The 14,066-nt window shown below is 37.9% G+C and overlaps 1 non-coding gene across 1 annotated transcript; it reads right to left on the bottom strand.

The window, feature by feature from the left end:
• Positions 1-3,027: 3,027 nt before the first annotated feature.
• Positions 3,028-3,135, bottom strand: LOC130971936 (small nucleolar RNA R71). Its single transcript, XR_009083138.1, has one exon. It is a non-coding gene; the product is annotated as a small nucleolar RNA R71 (small nucleolar RNA).
• Positions 3,136-14,066: the final 10,931 nt, after the last annotated feature.

A 14,066-nucleotide genomic window follows, 5' to 3' on the forward strand; every position in this document is an offset into this window, starting at 1 on the left:
ATTGGCAGCCATTCCTGAGAATCTGGAAGGTATAAACCTTGTCTGTGGTATTCCGAGTAGGATTCAGGGATTGAATGACTGTGACGAGCTTCAAACTCGCTATTGTTGGGCGTGATGACAAACGCAAAAGAATCAATGGATTCTATTCCAACATGATCGAGAACCGACAGATGATTAGCCGTGCTGTGACAAGAGCATTTGGACCTTTTTTACTGAGAGGATGGGAAGTAGCCATTGACAACGGTGATGCCCTATACAGCTTGCCATGGAAAGGAGTATGAAGGATTGAAAGTAAGAAAGCAGTATGTTGCAGAGATTCAACAGGGACAAAGCATCTCCATACACTTATCTGAATTTTCACCAATGATTTACATAAGTATTTCTATCTTTATTTTATGTTTTATTTATTATTACTTTCGAAAACTCCATAATCATTTGAATCAGCCTAACTCAGATCTACAAGATGAACATAGCTTGCTTTATACCAACAATCTCCGTGGGATCGACCCTTACTCACGTAAGGTTTATTACTTGGACGACCCAGTGCACTTGCTGGTTAGTTGTGTGAAGTTGTGAGAAAGTGCTGAGTTAGTAGATGCGCATACCAAGTTGAATGCCATTGTTAGAGATCACAATTTCGTGCACCAAGTTTTTGGCACCGTTGTCGGGGATTGTTTGAGTTTGGACAACTGACGATTCATCTTGTTGCTCAGATTAGGTAATTTTCTTTTTATTTTATTTTCAAAAAATTTTTCAAAAATCTTTCAAAATAATTTTTACTTCTATTTTCAAAAAATTATTCTAAATTTTTAAGAATGAATTCTAGTGTTTCATGAAGCATGTTGAAGCTTGGCTTGCTGAAAAGCCATGTCCAAATCCTTTTGGATTGAGGCTTCCACTTGTCAGCATAAAGGGCATGTATATGGAGTTGGATGAAGTATCAACTATTGCATGCCTAATTTATATCCTAAAGCTGGCTGGCTATTAAGCCATGTCCAACTCCTGGATCGGAGCTTTAGGCTAACATTGAAAGATTCCTAGAATTCTTATTAAAAATTTTGAATTTCTTATTTTATTTTTCCTATATATTTTCAAAAAAAATAAAATAAAATACAAAAAAATCAATAAAATCATAAAAACAAAAAATATTTTGTGTTTCTTGTTTGAGTCTTGTGTCATGTTTTAAGTTTGGTGTCAATTGCATGTTTCCCTTTTTCTTGCAATTTTCGAAAATTCATGCATGTGTTCTTCATGATCTTCAAGCTGTTCTTGGTAAGTCTTCTTGTTTGATCTTGATATTTTCTTGTTTTGTGCTTTTTGGTCTTTCTCATATGCATTTTTTAATCCATAGAGTCTAAACATTAAAAATTTGTAAGTTTGGTGTCTTGCATGTTTTCTTTTCTTGAAAATCTTTCAAAAATAAGTCTTGATGTTCATCTTGAAATTCAAAGTTTTCTTAGTGTTCATCTTAACATTCATAGTGTTCTTGCATGCATCATGTGTTTTGATTCATAATTTTCATGTTATGAGTCTTTTTTTGTGTTTTTCTCTCTCATCATTAAAAATTCAAAAATCAAAAAAATATCTTTTCCTTATTTTGCTCATAATTTTCGAAAATTTGAGTTGACTTAGTCAAAAATTTTTAAAAACTTAGCTATTTCTTATAAGTCAAGTCAAATTTTCAATTTTAAAAATCTTATCTTTTCAAAACTTTTTCAAAAATCAAATCTTTTTCATTTTTTATTTATTTTTGAAAATTTTCAACTTTGATTTTCAAAATCTTTTTCTTATCTTTATTTCATAATTCTCGAAAACTTTACTAACAATTAATGTGATTGATTCAAAATTTTGAAGTTTGTTACTTTCTTATTAAGAAAGGTTCAATCTTTAAATTCTAGAATAATATCTTTTAGTTTCTTGTTAGTCAAGTAATCAGTTTTAATTTTAAAAATCAAATCTTTTTCAAAATATCTTTTTCAATCATATCTTTTTAAAATATCTTTTTCAAATCATATCTTTTTAAAAAATTTTATTTCAAAAATTTTTTCTAACTTCTTATCTCTTCAAAATTGATTTTCAAATCTTTTTCAACTAACTAATTGACTTTTTGTTTGTTTCTTATCTTTTTTAAAACCATTTAACTACTTTTCTCTCCCTAATTTTCAAAAATCACTTCCCTCTTTTTCAAAATTTTCTTAATTAACTAATTATTTCAAATTTTAATTTTAATTTTAATTCTTCTCTTAATTTTTGAAAATCACTAACCCTTTTTCAAAATTAATTTTTGAAATTCTCTCCCTCTCATCTTCTTCAATCTATTTATTTATCTACTAACACTTCTCTTCATCTCAAGAATTCGAACCTATCTTCCCCTTGTGTTAGATTCTTAACTCTTTTCTTTCTTCTATTCCTTTCTTCTTCTACTAACATAAAGGAATCTCACTACTGTGGTAAAGAGGATCCCTATTATTATTTTTTGTTCCCTTTTTTTTTCATATGAGCAGGGGTAAGGACAAGAATATTCTTGTTGAAGTAGATCCTGAACCTGAAAGGACTCTGAAGAGGAAACTAAGAGAAGCTAAATTACAACAATTCAGAGACAACCTTACAAAAATTTTTGAAAAGGAAGAGGAAATGGCAGCCGAAAATAATAATGCAAGGAGGATGCTTGGTGACTATACTACACATACTTTCAAGTTCGATGGAAGAAGCATCTCAATCCCTGCCATTGGAGCAAAAAATTTTGAGCTGAAACCTCAACTAGTTGCTCTAATGCAACAGAACTGCAAATTCTATGGACTTCCATCAGAAGATCCCTATCAGTTTTTAACTAAATTTTTGCAGATCTGTGAGACTGTTAAGACTAATGGAGTAGATCCTGAAGTCTACAGGCTCATGCTTTTCCCTTTTGCTGTAAGAGACAGGGCTAGAACATGGTTGGACTCTCAACCTAAAGATATCTTGGACTCTTGGGATAAGCTGGTCACGGCCTTCTTAGCTAAGTTCTTTCCTCCTCAAAAGCTGAGCAAGCTTAGAGTGGATGTTCAGACCTTCAAACAAAAAGATGGTGAATTCCTCTATAAAGCTTGGGAGAGATACAAGCAGATGACCAAAAGGTGTCCTTCTGACATGCTTTCAGAGTGGACCATTTTGGATATATTCTATTATGGTCTATCTGAGTTCTCTAAGATGTCACTGGACCATTCTGCAGGTGGATCCATCCACCTAAAGAAAACGCCTACAGAAGCTCAAGAACTCATTGACATGGTTGCAAATAACCAACTCATATACACTTCTGAGAGGAATTCTGTGAGTAATGGGACACCTCAGAGGAAGGGAGTTCTTGAAATTGATGCTTTGAATGCCATATTGGCTCAGAACAAAATGTTGACTCAGCAAGTCAACATGATTTCTCAAAGTCTAAATGGATGGCAAAATGCATCCAACAGTACTAAAGAGGCATCTTCTGAAGAAGAATCTTATGATCCTAAGAACCCTGCAATAGCAGAGGTAAATTACATGGGTGAACCCTATGGGAACACCTAAATTCCTCATGGAAAAATCATCCAAATTTCTCATGGAAGGATCAACAAAAGCCTCAACAAGGCTTTAATAATGGTGGAAGAAATAGGCTCAGCAAAAGCAAGACTTTTCCATCATCTTCTCAGCAACAGACAGAAAATTCTGAGCAGAGTACCTCTAGCTTAGCAAACATAGTCTCTGATCTGTCTAAAGCCATTTTAAGTTTCATGAGTGAAACGAGGTCATCCATCAAAAATTTGGAGGCACAAGTGGGCCAGCTGAGTAAAAAAATCACTGAAACTCCCTCTAGTACTCTCCCAAGCAATACAAAAGAGAATCCAAAAAGAGAATACAAGGCCATTGAGATTGTCAATATGGCCGAATTCAAGGAGGAAGGGGAGGACGTGAATCCTAGTGAGGAAGACCTCATGGGACGTCTCTCAAGCAAGAAAAAGTTCCCTATTGAGGACCTAAAAGAATCTGAGGCTCATATAGAGACCATAAAGATCCCATTAAACCTCCTTCTGCCATTCATGAGCTCTAAAAACTATTCTTCCTCTAAAAAGGATGAAGATGTAACTGGAGAGCAAGTTGCTCAATATCTAGGAGCCATCATGAAACTGAATGCCAAGTTGTTTGGTAATGAGACTTGGGAACGTGAACCTCCCTTGCTCATTAGTGAACTAGATACTTGGGTTCAGAAAACTCTACCTTAAAAGAGACAAGATCCTAGTAAATTCTTAATACCATGTACCATGGGCACCATGACCTCTGAGAAGGCTCTGTGTGACCTAGGGTCTGGCATAAATCTTATGCCACTCTCTGTAATGGAGAAGCTGGGGATCATTGAGGTACAACCTGCCATATTCTCATTAGAGATGGCAGACGAATCACAAAGACAAGCTTATGGATTAGTAGAGGACGTGTTAGTGAAGGTTAAAGGCCTCTACATCCCTGCTGATTTCATAATCTTAGACACTAGGAAGGAGGAGGATGAATGCATCATCCTTGGAAGACCCTTCCTAGCCACAGCAGGAGCTGTGATTGATGTTGACAGAGGAGAGCTAGTCCTTCAATTAAATAGAGACTACCTTGCGTTTAAAGCTCAAGGATCTTCTTTTGCAACCATGGAGAGGAAGCATGAAAAGCTTCTCTCAATACAGAGTCAAACAAAGCTCCCACAATCAAACTCTAAGTTTGGTGTTGGGAGACCACAACCAAACTCTAAGTTTGGTATTAAACCCCCACATTCAAACTCTAAGTTTGGTGTTGGGAGTCCACAACATTGACCTGATCACCTGTGAAGCTCCATGAGAGCATACTGTCAAGCTAGTGACATTAAAGCAACGCTTATTGGGAGGCAACCCAATTTTTATTCATCTAATTTTATTTTTATTTTTATTGTTCTTTTATGTTTTATTAGGTTCATGATCATGTGGAATCACAAAACAAATACTAAAATAAAAAACGGAATCAAAAACAGCAGAAGAAACAGCACACCCTGGAGGAAGGGCTTACTGGCGTTTAAACGCCAGTAAGGAGCATCTGGCTGGCGTTCAATGCCAGAACAAAGCATCTTTCTGGCGTTGAACGCCAGAAACAAGCAGCATTCTGGCATTTAAACACCAGGATTGCACCATGAAGAAAGCTGGCATTAAATGCCAGAAAAAAGCATGGAACTGGCGTTGAATGCCAGAAACATGCTGCAGATGGGCGTTGAACGCCCAGAACAAGCATGAAGCTGGCGTTCAACGCCAGAAACAAGCATCAATCTGGTGTTGAACGCTAGGATTGCATGCAGAGGGCGTTTTACACGCCTCATTGGTGCAGGGATGTAAATCCTTGACACCTCAGGATCTGTGGACCCTACAGGATCCCTACCTACCTCAAATCACCCTCTCTCTTTTTTTCACACAATCCAATAAACACTTTTTCCCAAAACCCTTCACCAATCACCTCAATCTCTCTTCCCCATCACCTCTTCACCACTCACATTCATCCATTCTTCCCCAAAAACCCCACCTACCTTCAAAATTCAAAATTTCTTTCCCACCCAAACCCACCCTAAATGGCCGAAACTACTCCCTCTCCTTTCACTATATAAACCCCTCTATCCCTTTTCATTTTCACACACCACAACCCACTCTTCTTAACCTTGGCCGAAACCACACACCTTTCCCTTACCTCCATATTTTCTTCTTCTTTTTCTTCTTCTTCTTTCTTCTTTCGCTCGAGGGCGAGCAATATTCTAAGTTTGGTGTGGTAAAAGCACAGCTTTTTTGTTTTTCCATAACCACTTGTGGCACCTAAGGCCGGAAAAACCTCTAGAAAAGGGTAAGGGAAGACAAAAGCTTCCACCTCCGAGTCATGGGAGATGGAGAGATTCATCTCTAAAGCCCATCAAGACCACTTCTATGAAGTTGTGGCCAAGAAGAAGGTGATCCCTGAGGTCCCTTTCAAGCTCAAGAAAAATGAGTATCCAGAGATCCGACATGAGATTCAAAGAAGAGGTTGGGAAGTTCTTACCAACCCCATTCAACAAGTCGGAATCTTAATGGTTCAAGAGTTCTATGCCAATACATGGATCACTAGGAACCATGATCAAAGTATAAACCCGAATCCAAAGAGTTATCTTACAATGGTTCGAGGGAAATACTTAGATTGCAGTCCGAAAAATGTGAAGTTGGCATTCAACTTGCTTATGATGCAAGAAGATGCACGCCCCTACACTAGAAGGGTCAACTTTGATCAAAGGTTAGACCAAGTCTTTATGGACATATGTGTGGAAGAAGTCAATGGAAGGTTCAATTGAGAAGACTGGACCTTAAGCCTGTGGCTAGAGGATGGTTGGAGTTCATCCAACGCTCCATCATCCCACTAGCAACCGATCTGAAGTTACTGTGGATCGGGTCATCATGATCCATAGCATCATGATTGGAGAGGAAGTAGAAGTTCATGAAGTCATCTCTCTTGAATTCTACAAAATAGCCGAAAAGTCCTTGATGAGCGGATAATTTATACGCTTTTTAGCATTGTGTTTAGGTAGTTTTTAGTAAGTTCAAGCTACTTTTAGGGATATTTTCATTAGTTTTTATGTTAAATTCACATTTCTGGACTTTACTATGAGTTTGTGTGTTTTTCTATGATTTCAGGTAAATTCTGGCTGAAATTGAGGGACTTGAGCAAAACTCTGAAAAAGGCTGACAAAAGGACTGCTGATGCTGTTGGAATCTGACCTCCCTGCACTCGAAATGGATTTTCTGGAGCTACAGAACTCCAAATGGCACGCTCTCAACGGCGTTGGAAAGTAGACATCTAGAGCTTTCCAGCAATATATAATAGTCCATACTTTATTCGGAAATTGACGACGTAACTTGGCGTTGAACGCCAAGTACATGCTGCTGTCTGGAGTTAAACGCCAGAAAAACGTCATGATCCGGAGTTGAACGCCCAAAACACGTCATAACTCGGAGTTCAACTCCAAGAGAAGCCTCAGCTCGTGGATTGATCAAGCTCAGCCCAAACATACACCAAGTGGGCCCCGAAAGTGGATTTATGCATCAATTACTTACTCATGTAAACCCTAGGAGCTAGTTCATTATAAATAGAACATTTAACTATTGTATTAGACATCTTTTGACAGTTTAATCTCTTGACTGTTTAGCCTTTGATTATTTGGTCTCTTGATCACTCAGGGGGCTGGCCATTCGGCTATGCCTGAACCTTTTACTTATGTATTTTCAACGGTGGAGTTTCTGCACACCATAGATTAAGGGTGTGGAGCTCTGCTGTACCTCAAGTTTCAATACAATTACTATTACTTTTTATTCAAATCTCTCTTATTCTTATTCCAAGATATTCATTCGCACCCAAGAACATGATGAATGTGATGATTATGTGACGCTCATCATCATTCTCACCTATGAACGCGTGTGATTGACAACCACCTCCGTTCTACATGCAACCGAGCTTGAATGTGTATCTCTTAGATTTCCCAATAGAATCTTCGTGGTATAAGCTAGATAGATGGTGGCATTCATGAGGATCCGGAAAGTCTAACCTTGTCTGTGGTATTCCGAGTAGGATCCTGGGAATCCGGAAAGTCTAACCTTGTCTGTGGTATTCCGAGTAGGATTCCGGTAATGAATGACTGAGACGTGCTTCAGACTCGCAAGTGCTGGGCGTTAGTGACAGACGCAAAAGAATCAAGGGATTCTATTCCAGCAGGAGCGGGAACCAACCAGTGATTAGCCGTGCTGTGATAGAGCGCGTGAGCGTAGTTTTCACTGCGAGGATGGGATGTAGCCTTCGGCCAGTGTGATGCCTCCAGACGATTAGCCATGCGAGTGACAGCGCAGAGGACCATTTTCCAGAGAGGATACAAAGTAGCCATCGTCGAACGGTGAACACCTATACACAGCTTGCTATGGAAAGGAGTAAGAAGGATTGAGTTGAAGCAATAGGAAAGTAGGCGTTCTTGAGCCATACAGTATCTCCATTCGCTTATCTGAAATTCCCACCAATGAATCTGCATAAGTATTCTATCCCTTTTATTATTATTTTATTATTAATTTTCGAAACCATAAACCAATTTAATCTGCCTAACTGAGATTTACAAGGTGACCATAGCTTGCTTCATACCAACAATCTCTGTGGGATCGACCCTTACTCACGTAAGGTTTATTACTTGGACGACCCAGTACACTTGCTGGTTAGTTGAACGGAGTTGTGAATTCAATCGGTGCCATAATAATGATTTTATACCAATACAAAGAATATGGATCACAATTTCGTCCACCAAGTTTTTGGCGCCGTTGCCGGGGAACAATCAATTTTGAACAACAATTCAAACAATTGTTTCCAACCCACAATGTTGCCAAGTTTTTAATCCGGCAACAACACCAAGTTTTTGGCGCCGTTGCCGGGGATTGTTCGAGTATGGACAACTGACGGTTCATCTTGTTGCTCAGATTAGGTAATTTTCTTTTCAAAAATCTTTTTCAAAATTTTTCTTTTCTTTTTCATTTTTCTAAAATATATTTTCGAAAAAAATTTAATAAAAATCCAAAAAAAAAATAAAATCATAAAAATCAAAAATATTTTGTGTTCTTGTTTGAATCTTGAGTCAATCTTTAAGTTTGGTGTCAATTGCATGCTTTTAAAAATTTTTTCTTGCATTTTTTCGAAAATCCATGCATTCATAGTGTTCTTCATAATCTTCAGGTTGTTCTTGGTAAGTCCTCTTGTTTGATCTTGATGTTTTCTTGTTTTGTGTCTTTTCTTGTTTTTCATGTGCATTTTTGCATTCTTTTTTTCCAAGCATTAAAAATTTCTAAGTTTGGTGTCTTGCATATTTTCTTTGCATAAAAATTTTTTCAAAATTATGTTCTTGATGTTCATCATGATCTTCAAAGTGTTCTTGGTGTTCATCTTGACATTCATAGCATTCTTGCATGCATTCATTGTTTTGATCTAAAAATTTCATGCATTAAGTAAATTTGTTGTTTTTTTTTTCTCTCTCATAATTAAAAATTCAAAAATAAAAAAATATCTTTTCCTTATTTTCCTCCAAATTTTCGAAATTTTGGGTTGACTTGGTCAAAAATTTTTAAAATTAGTTGTTTCTTACAAGTCAAGTCAAAATTTCAATTTTAAAAATCTTATCTTTTCAAAATCTTTTTCAAAAATCATATCTTTTTCATTTTTTATTATTTTCGAAAATTTTAAAAATTATTTTTCAAAAATCTTTTTCTTAGCTTTTATATCTAATTTTGGAAAATTAGCTAACAATTAATTGGTTCAAAAATTTGAAGTTTGTTACTTTCTTGTTAAGAAAGGTTCAATCTTTAAATTCTAGAATCTTATCTTGTAGTTTCTTGTTAGTTAAGTCATTTTAAAAATTAAATCTTTTTCAAAATATCTTTTTCTTAAAACTTTTATCTTATCTTTTTATCTTATCCTTTTCAAAATTTTATATTTTTCAAAATTTGATTACAAAATATCTTATCTAACTCCTTTTCTTCTTATCTTTTTAAAATTTAATTTCAATATCTTTTTCAATCAACTAACTAACTTTTTGTTTGTTTCTTATCTTTTTCAAAACCACCTAACTATTTTTCCCTCTCTAATTTTCGAAAATATCTTACCCCTTTTTCAAAAATTCTTTTTTAATTAATTAATTGTTTCAATTTTTAATTTTAATTTTAATTTTATCTTTAATTTTCGAAAATTACTAACCCCTTTTTCAAAATTAATTTCGAAATCTCCCTTCTCTTTTCTTCTCCTATTTAATTATTTATTTACTAACACTTCTCTTCACCTCTCTCCATCTAATTATCCGAAGCCCCTCTTCTACATTCTTCTCCCCTTTCTTTTTCTACTAACATAAAGGAATCTCTATACTGTGACATAGAGGATTCCTCTTTCTTTTCTTGTTTTCTTCTCTTTCATATGAGCAGGAACAGGGAAAAAGGCACTCTTGTTGAAATTGATCCAGAACCTGAAAGGACTTTGAAGAGAAAATTAAGAGAAGCTAAATTACAACAATCCAGAAACAACCTTTCAGAAATTTTCGAACAAGAGAAGGAGATGGCAGCCGAAAATAATAATAATGCAAGGAGAATGCTTGGTGACTTCACAAAGCCAACGTCCAAGTTTGATGGAATAAGCATCTCCATTCCTGCCATTGGAGCCAACAACTTTGAGCTGAAACCTCAGATAGTTGCTTTAATGCAACAAAACTGCAAGTTTTATGGACTTCCATCTGAAGATCCTTATCAGTTTTTAACTGAGTTCTTGCAAATCTGTGAGACTGTAAAGACGAATGGAGTTGATCCTGAAGTCTACAGACTCATGCTTTTCCCTTTTGCTGTAAGAGACAGAGCTAGAATATGGTTGGATTCACAACCCAAGGATAGCCTGAACTCATGGGATAAGCTGGTCACTGCCTTCTTGGATAAATTCTTTCCTCCTCAAAAGCTGAGCAAGCTGAGAGTGGATGTTCAAACCTTCAAAGAAAAAGATGGTGAATCCCTCTATAAAGCTTGGGAAAGATATAAGCAGCTGACCAAAAGATGTCCATCTGACATGTTTTCAGAATGGACCATATTAGATATATTCTATTATGGTCTCTCTGAATTTTCGAAAATGTCATTGGACCATTCTGCAGGTGGATCTATTCACCTAAAGAAAACGCCTGAAGAGGCTCAAGAACTCATTAACATGGTTGCAAATAACCAGTTCATGTACACTTCTGAGAGGAATTCCGTGAACAATGGGATACCTCAGAAGAAAGGAGTTCTTGAAATTGATACTCTGAATGCCATATTGGCTCAGAACAAAATGTTGACTCAACAGGTCAACATGATCTCTCAAAATCTGAATGGATGGCAACATGCATCCAACAGTACTAGAGAGGTAGCTTCTGAAGAAGCTTATGATCCTGAGAACCCTGCCATGGCAGAGGTTAATTACATGGGTGAACCTTATGGAAACACTTATAACCCATCATGGAGAAATCATCCAAATTTCTCATGGAAGGATCAACAAAAGCCTCAACAAGGCTTTAACAATGGTGGACGTAATAGGCTGGGCAATAGCAAGCCATATCCATAATCTTCTCAGCAACAGACAGAGAATTCTGAACAAAACACTTCTAATTTAGCCAATGTAGTCTTTGATCTGTCAAAGGCCACTTTCAGTTTCATGAGTGAAACAAGATCCTCCATTAGAAATCTGGAGGCACAAGTGGGCCAGCTGAGTAAGAAAGTCATTGAAACTCCTCCCAATATTCTCCCAAGCAATACAGAAGAAAATCCAAAAGGAGAGTGCAAGGCCATTGACATAGTCAATATGGCCGAATGCACAAGGGAGGAGGAGGACGAAAAACCTAGTGAGGAAGACCTCCTGGGACGTCCCTCAAGCAAGAAGGAGTTTCCTATTAAGGATCCAAAGGAATCTGAGGCTCATATAGAAACCATAGAGATTCCATTAAATCTCCTTCTGCCATTCATGAGCTCTGAAGACTATTCTTCCTCAGAAGAGGATGAAGATGTAACTGGAGAGCAAGTTGCTCAATATTTAGGAGCTATCATGAAGCTGAATGCCAAGTTGTTTGGTAATGAGACTTGGGAAAGTGAACCTCCCTTGCTCATTAATGAACTGGATACTTGGATTCAGAAAATTCTACCTCAAAAGAAACAAGATCCTGGCAAGTTCTTAATACCTTGTACCATAGGCACCATGACCTTTGCAAAAGCTCTGTGTGACCTGGGGTCAGGGATAAATCTTATGCCACTCTATGTAATGGAGAAGCTGGGGATCATTGAGGTACAACCTGCCTTGTTCTCATTACAACTGGCAGACAAGTCATTGAGACAAGCCTATGGAATAATAGAGGACGTGTTAGTAAAGGTTGAAGGCCTTTACATCCCTACTGATTTCATAATCTTAGACACTAGGAAGGAAGAGGATGATTGCATCATCCTTGGAAGACCTTTCCTAGCCACAGCAGGAGCTGTGATAGATGTCAATAGAGGTGAATTAGTCCTTCAATTGAATGGGGACTACCTTGTGTTTAAGGCACATGGCCATCCCTCTGTGACAGAAGAGAGTAAGCATGAAGAGCTTCTCTCAATTCAGAGTCAAGAAGAGCCCCCACAGTCAAACTCTAAGTTTGGTGTTGTGAGGCCACAACCAAACTCTAAGTTTGGTGTTAAAACCCCATATCCAAACTCTAAGTTTGGTGTTGGCAACTATACAACATTGACCTGATCACCTTGTGGCTCCATGAGAGCCACTGTCAAGCTATTGACATTAAAGAAGCGCTTGTTGGGAGGCAACCCAATTTTATTTATCTAATTTTATTTTATTCTATATTATTGTTATTTTGTGTTTTATTAGGTACATGATCATGAGGAGTCACGAAAAAATCATAAAAATTAAAAACATAATCAAAAACAGCAGAAGAAAAAATTCGCACCCTGGAGGACGCACAGGCTGGCGTTCAACGCCAGTAAGATGCATCTGGCCGGCGTTCAACGCCAGAACAGAGCATCATTCTGGCGCTGAACGCCAGAAACAAGCAACATTCTGGCGCTGAACGCCAGGAATGTGCCTAAAGAAGAAAAACTGGCGCTGAACGCCAGTAACAAGCATGAAACTGGCGTTCAACGCCAGAAACATGCTTTACATGGGCGTTGAACGCCCAGAATGTGCACCAATGGGCGTTTAAACGCCAGAATGATGCACGAAGGCATTTTACATGCCTATTTGGTGCAGGGATGGAATTCCTTGACACCTCAGGATCTGTGGACCCCACAGGATCCCCACCTAACATATTCCCACCTTACCTCCTAATTCTATTTTCTCTTCCCCATGTCACACTTCCCAACAACTTCAATCTCTGAATCTCTCTTCCCAATAAATACTCTTTCCCAAAACCCTTCACCAATCACCTCAATTCCTCTTCCCAATCAACCCATTTACCACTCACGTCCACCTACCTTCAAAAATTCAAAACCAATTTCCCACCCATTCCCACCCTAAATGGCCAAATACACACTACCCCCTCTCCCTATAAATACCCTTCCATTCTCCTTCATTTTCACACAACACAAACCCCTATTCTCTCACTTAGCCGAACCCACCTCTCTCCCTCTCTACCATCTTTTCTTCTTCTTCTTCTTCTCTTCTTTCTTCTCTTGCTCGAGGGCGAGCAATATTTTAAGTTTGGTGTGGTAAAAGCATAAGCTTTTTGTTTTTCCATTACCATCAATGGCACCTAAGGCCGGAGTATCCTCTAGAAAAGGAAAAGGGAAGACAAAAGCTTCCACCTCCGAGTCATGGGAGATAGAAAGATTCATCTCCAAGAGCCATCAAGACCACTTCTATGATGTTGTGGCAAAGAAGAAGGTGATCCCTGAGGTCCCTTTCAAGCTCAAGAAAAATGAGTATCCGGAGATCCGACATGAAGTCCGAAAAAGAGGTTGGGAAGTCCTAACCAACCCCATGCAACAAGTCGGAATCTTAATGGTTCAAGAGTTCTATGCCAATGCATGGATCACTAGGAACCATGATCAAGGTATGAACCCGAGTCCAAAGAATTATCTCACAATGGTTCGGGGGAAATACTTGGATTTTAGTCCGGAAAATGTGAGGTTGGCGTTTCACCTGCCTATGATGCAAGGAGATGAACGCCCCTACACTAGAAGGGTCAACTTTGATCAAAGGTTGGACCAAGTCCTTATGGATATTTGTGTGGAAGGAGCTCAATGGAAGAGAGACTCCAAAGGCAAGCCAGTTCAACTAAGAAGACTGGACCTCAAGCCTATAGCTAGAGGATGGTTGGAGTTCATTCAACGCTCTATCATTCCTACTAGCAACCGATCTGAAGTTACTGTGGATCGGGCCATCATGATTCATGGCATCATGATTGGAGAGGAAGTAGAAGTTCATGAGGTCATCTCCAATGAAATCAACAAAATAGCCGACAAGCCCTCACCCATGGCAAGGCTAGCTTTTTCTCACCTTATTTGCCATCTATG

Source organism: Arachis stenosperma, chromosome 3 (assembly GCF_014773155.1).
Source record: "Arachis stenosperma cultivar V10309 chromosome 3, arast.V10309.gnm1.PFL2, whole genome shotgun sequence".
NCBI classification, from domain to species: Eukaryota; Viridiplantae; Streptophyta; class Magnoliopsida; order Fabales; family Fabaceae; genus Arachis; species Arachis stenosperma.